Source organism: Schistocerca cancellata, chromosome 3 (assembly GCF_023864275.1).
Source record: "Schistocerca cancellata isolate TAMUIC-IGC-003103 chromosome 3, iqSchCanc2.1, whole genome shotgun sequence".
Taxonomy (NCBI): Eukaryota; Metazoa; Arthropoda; class Insecta; order Orthoptera; family Acrididae; genus Schistocerca; species Schistocerca cancellata.
Genome location: NC_064628.1, coordinates 358,031,498 through 358,037,497, shown reverse-complemented (window position 1 = coordinate 358,037,497; position 6,000 = coordinate 358,031,498).

Here is a 6,000-nt window from a genome sequence, read left to right as displayed (position 1 = left end):
TTTCATCATATTTCGCAAGTTTCTTTTTGGAAGAGGAACTTGAGGGTGTAGCAGTGGGTGGGATTGTAACTGTATTGACTGAACTATCATTCCTAACCACACTTGTAACCTCTGGTACACGAGAATAAGTTCTGCAGTGCCGATTTCCTCGGTTTTTTACTGTCTTGAAAATTCTTTTTGCTTTTGTCATTGTCAAATGTAATAATTAGCTTACAGCATCAAGAGTGCACTAACACAACAGCAAACAGAATAAAGTACTCACGAACTTTACACCAACAATATCGCATGCACAACACAAACAAGACTCGCAACCATCATGCAAGTCCTAACAACTTACGCAACAAAGTTTCCAATACAAATTAAATCAAATCACAGCCTTCTAGACCTTATGGTTCTTGAGATACAAGGTTTTAGCTGACCAATGGTTTACGAAATCCTAAAAAAGTCCTTTGCAACTAATTAGATTAAATAGTATTAAAAATACTTCCAGTCAAACAAATTTAATAAATCGCACACCAAATTAATCAGCAAATTCAAAATAATATTTCAGCATGAAAAAATAAAAAATTGAAAATTTTCGACAAAATGACCTTCAGGCTTTTTAGATAAAACAAATGTTACTACCATTCTACATCTTTATTCTTCATGCCTACAAATGTATTTCTCAACAAAATCACGAACTCACATCACCTAATGAGAGACATATTTCTTGATACCCTCTTTGTGTAGAATGTTTGACATAATTGACGGAGCCACAACCTCACCTCTGCTTGCACCGCTTCATCACTATCAAAGTGAAGTTCTTGAAGTTGTTCTTAAGGCTTTAGAAACAGATCACAATCGGATGGGATCAAGTTGGGACTCCATGGAAGATGATCAATGACAGTGAAACCATTGAATCAGATTGCTGCAGACGTTGCAGTGCTCGTGTGTGGTGTGGCATTGTCATGCTGAAGGAGAGGGTGCTCCATGTGTGAACGAACTCCTCGAATTGGAAACTCGATAAAAGCACGTCGTTTCTGTTGCTCCGAAATAGTTACATTATACACAGAAAAATTATACGCTACAATTTGGAGCCTTCTAGCATCAGAGGCCTGCAAATATGTAGACATGAAGAATAATGATGTAGAATGTTAATAACGTTTGTTTCATTTAAAAAGATTTAAGCAAAAAAATCGGAGACATTACTTTTCAGCACGGTCTCGTGTTATCTGTGATTACTGAATTTAATATGTCTGCGTCACTCAACTTGAATGTAGTATACTGGGGCACATTGGTATGTGACACCTGAATATGATTCTATAAACGATGTATGTCTTTGATAGGCTTTATATCGCAGACCCAGAGATACTGCTAGTGTTGGAGTAAAAGAGCGCTTGGCGCTCAGTTGTAGGTATCTGTCTGTGAGGGAAAGACGATCAAATAAGCAGTTTTTAGTTGTGTGCTCTGTGAAGCCACCAAGTGTTAGATTAATTTGGGTATGTCAATATTATTGAACATGGAAGCAGAAGTCTTCATGTACTCAAGGTAAAGATGTTAAATACACACATCAAAAAAGTTTTGCATCACCCCGGTTCCCAGAACTCCTGAAGATAGATGTTGACTGAGGATTTTGTATCACAGACAAAGTCCCTTTGACTGTTCAGAAATGTCACTAAAACCGCCCAACGATGTAAACAACCGTGCATGAGCTATTAGAAGGAGGGGTCCGATAGCCGATCAGTCCCACTCGTTCTACAAGGAAGGAGGTACACAGCACGTGTTGCCTGTAGTTCAACGATGCCTAGATGGGCAATACCGTGGTTTGATCGCGTCCGTATTGTTACTTTGTGCCAGGAAGGGCTCTCAACAAGGGAAGTGTCCAGGCGTCTCGGGGTGAACCAAAGCGATGGTGTTCGGACATGGAGGAGATACAGAGAAACAGGAACTGTCAATGACATGTCTCTCTCAGGGCCCCCGGAGGGCTACTACTGCAGTGGATGACCGCTACCTACGGATTATGGCTCGGAGGAACCCTGACAGCAACGCCACCTTGTTGAATAATGCTTTTTGTACAGCCACAGGACGTCATGTTACAGCTCAGACTGCACGCAGTAGCCTGCATGATGCGCAACTTCACTCCCAACGCCGATGACGAGGTCCATCTTTGCAACCACGACACCATGCAGCGCAGTACACATGGATCCAATAACATGCTGAATGGACCGCTCAGTACTAGCATCATGTTCTCTTCACCGATGAGTGTCGCATATGCCTTCAACCAGACAATCGTCAGAGACGTGTTTGGAGGCAACCTGGTCAGGCTGAACGCCTTAGACACACTGTCCAACGAGTGCATCAAGGTGGATGTTCTCTGTTGTTTTGGGGCAGCATTATGTGGGGCAGACATACGCCGCTGGTGGTCATGGAAGGCGCCGTATCAGCTGTACGATACGTGAATGCCATCCTCCGACCGATAGTGCAACCATATCGACAGCATATTGGCTAGGCATTCGTCTTCATGGACGAAAATTCGCGTGCCCATCATGCACATCATGTGAATGACTTCCTTCAGGATAACGATATCGCTCGACTAGAGTGGCTAGCATGTTCTCCAGACATGAACCCTACTGAACCTGGCAGGGCTAGATTGAAAAGGGTTGTTTATGGACGATGTGACCCAACAACCACTCTCAGTGACCTACGCCGAATCACCGTTGAGGAGTGGGGCACTCTGGACCAACAGTGTCTTGATGAACTTGTGGATAGTATGCCACGACGAATACAGGCATGCATCAATGCAAGAGGACATGCTGTTGGATATTAGAGGTACTGGTGTGTACAGCAGTCTGGACCACCACCTCTGAAGGTCTCACTGTATGGTGGTACAACATACAATGTGTGGTTTTCATGAGCAATAAAAGGGCGGAAATGATGTTTGTGCTGATTTCTATTCCAATTTCCTGTACAGGTTCCGGAACTCTCGGAACCAAGGTGATGCAAAACTTTTTTTGATGTGTGTAATTATTATTTCTGTTTTTCCAGTGCATTGGTATAGATGAGTTGGCCAATAATTTGTAATTGTTGAATAACCCCAGAATGTACATGAACCGTTTTGATAAAAAGGCTAGTTAGATATTTCACTTTGTAATGTTTCTAAGATTTGTTAACAGAGCTACATATAATTTGATGATATGCATTTATGTCGGATTAGTGAAGGTAGATAAAATGTGCTGCTTAAATCTCACTGTTTGTGATTCAGTTATGAGTGATGTAACGTTTTTTTGAAAATGATTAATGTTTTAAGATTATATTGAATGTATGTCTGAACTTTTATGACGCAATTCTTAAATTTATGCTAATGTCTTATGAATTATTACTACATTTTTTGTTGGGTTAGTCGGTCTTTGTAATTTATAATTTGCCATGTTTCATTTATGTCTAGTCTTGTGCTCTATATTGCTATAAATCTCTTGTACTTGATGACGACTAGTTTACTTGGTTTCACCTACGTAGATTTAAGAAATCAGTGTACTATGTAACTCTTGTCCATTGCATATACTCATCCATTTCCTATATTTTGCAGAACCAATGTACTCAAGTCTCATTGTGTCCAAACGAGACATTATGCTCATAAATAGAAGCACATAGAAGTGCAGGAAATGCAGCACATAGAAAGCATGACATAAGCAACTTGTATGGAATATTAAATACCATTGACACTTCTCACACTGTTTCCTAGCAGGCTTTTATAACCATTTTCCCATTAATGTACTAGGTAAATTAGACTGATTGCCTGTAAAGATCTAGGAATAAGGATATTTTTTTCTCTAATTTTGTGTTAGGTATAAGAGTATTGTTAGATGAGTGTTCATGCCGTGAGCTGCACCAAATTTTTGGAATAATGACGGAATATTGATGTTTAATGAGTGTTCATGCTATGAGCTGCCCTACAGTAATGATAATTATGTTGATATATTGATGATTTTTCTATAATGGTACTGTATAATGTTAATACGTATTTTGTGTACGATGTGTGCCTTCTAGGAAACTCTGTCTTACCTTGTGCCAAATAATTGGAGGTGTTTGTATGAGAGTGTCAGAGAAGCTTTACACCTAAACTTTTTCTCCACCATTCCTTATGAGACCGCATATGGTACTGCCTTCTTATGTTAATATGCATATTTCCAGGTTCACTGTTCATGCAATTCATTTGCATCTTTGCATATTTGTCTCATGATTTACTGTAAATACTAAAGCCACTAAGCTATATTGCACTTAGTACTCCAGTCTTTGCATATACTACAATCACATTATTTCTTTGGTTTGGCCATAGCAGTTCTTGACTCAAGATGAATGACGATTGACTGTTAATCATTTTCTTTATCAATCATGCCCATATCCTTTGCTGTAGATATGCGCATTGGTAGAGATGTAGGTCACTTAATAGATAATTTTATGAAACCCTGAGGGTGCTACACAACCTGTAAATATTGTGATGTTACATGATATCATGCTGTGACCCTATGATTCTACTTGTCTAATATGTACTCATACAGGCCATACAGAGCTGTAGTTTTATATAATACTGCTATTTATGCACTTCTTTCTTGTAAAAGACGTGCTCGGTTATGTATTCTCATTATGAATTATGCATAGGCCTCTGAGTGCCATATAAAGTTATAGGCAAATGAGATTTTATGATACTTTCTAATCTTTATGTTTATGCTTTGTAAAACTAGGCTGCCTTGAGCCAGAAAGATGTTTTCTGTCACATATGCTATTAAGGTTAGCATTTATGTTATGTAAAACCAGGCCACTAAGAGCCTCAAAGAAGATTTTTTGTTACTTTTAGTTATCAAGGTCAGCAATTACTTCACGTAAAACTAGGCCACTTCAAGCCCCACTCATTTTATGGCTACTAAGATCAGCATTTATGTATGTAGAAAGGCCAGCTGGAGCATCTGATTGAGATTTTCTCTACAATTGTTTTATTGGTTAAGATTTGCATGTAGTTCAACTACAAGGCCACCTGGAGTCTTTCAGTTCTTGATTTTACTGTTAGGTTTCCTTACGTAATTATATCACAATATTGCATATACAAGGCCACTGAGAGCCACATTATAATATTATGAACTAGTGATGTTCTCTGTCATGTTAGGTTATTCTATGTCTAATTGGCAGCCTAATGCCACACTTATTGATGTTGTTTTATTCAGAGTTCACTTTCAATTTTGTCTATTCACTCTGATGTAAAGCATTATTGCTTCATCCAGTCTGTAACTTCTTTAGGATACTGAACTTTTTCTGAACAGATGGATTACTCGATGCTGACATAGGTAGAAATGGTCATGTTGAATTACCTTACCTTTGCTACTTTTTTGTACCTTCCATTATCTAGTCTCCTACCTCTGCTCATGATATTGGAGCAATTTACTGCTGGTATTCATACCTCAATATAAATGACTATATATGTTGTTTGGATCTCAGAAAAATCTCTCCCATGAAGAGCAGTGATGACGCCACTCATCACATTACTGATATTATGGTAATCGCCAACTATGGTTATTGGCAATTTGTATCTTTGCACATTCCTGAAGAAAATAATATGTAGTTCAGATGTATTGGTACACTGAATGCAGTACACATTGCTCACTACTAATTTGTTGAACCTGCACAAAACAAAAAGAAATGGACTTTAAGATGCAGTCACTTCAACATGCTCATAGTTTCAGCCATGACTCTTTCTTCCCTTGCCTAATCCTGTACCATTACCTTAACAATTAGGATTGTATACTGATTCTGCTTTAGGTGATTTATTTGTCAGCAACTTTGTTTATGAGACAATTTACTCATAATATATCCAGATTATGATTTATACTAGTGAGCCTGAGCCCTATCAATTCTTTCAATATTAATGATGTTATACAGCTAGGTAAATTTACCCCACATCTGTTGTACAAAGTACCTCCAAATATGTGTCAAATCTGTAAAACTCCCCTGGAGAGTTGTGAAAGGAGT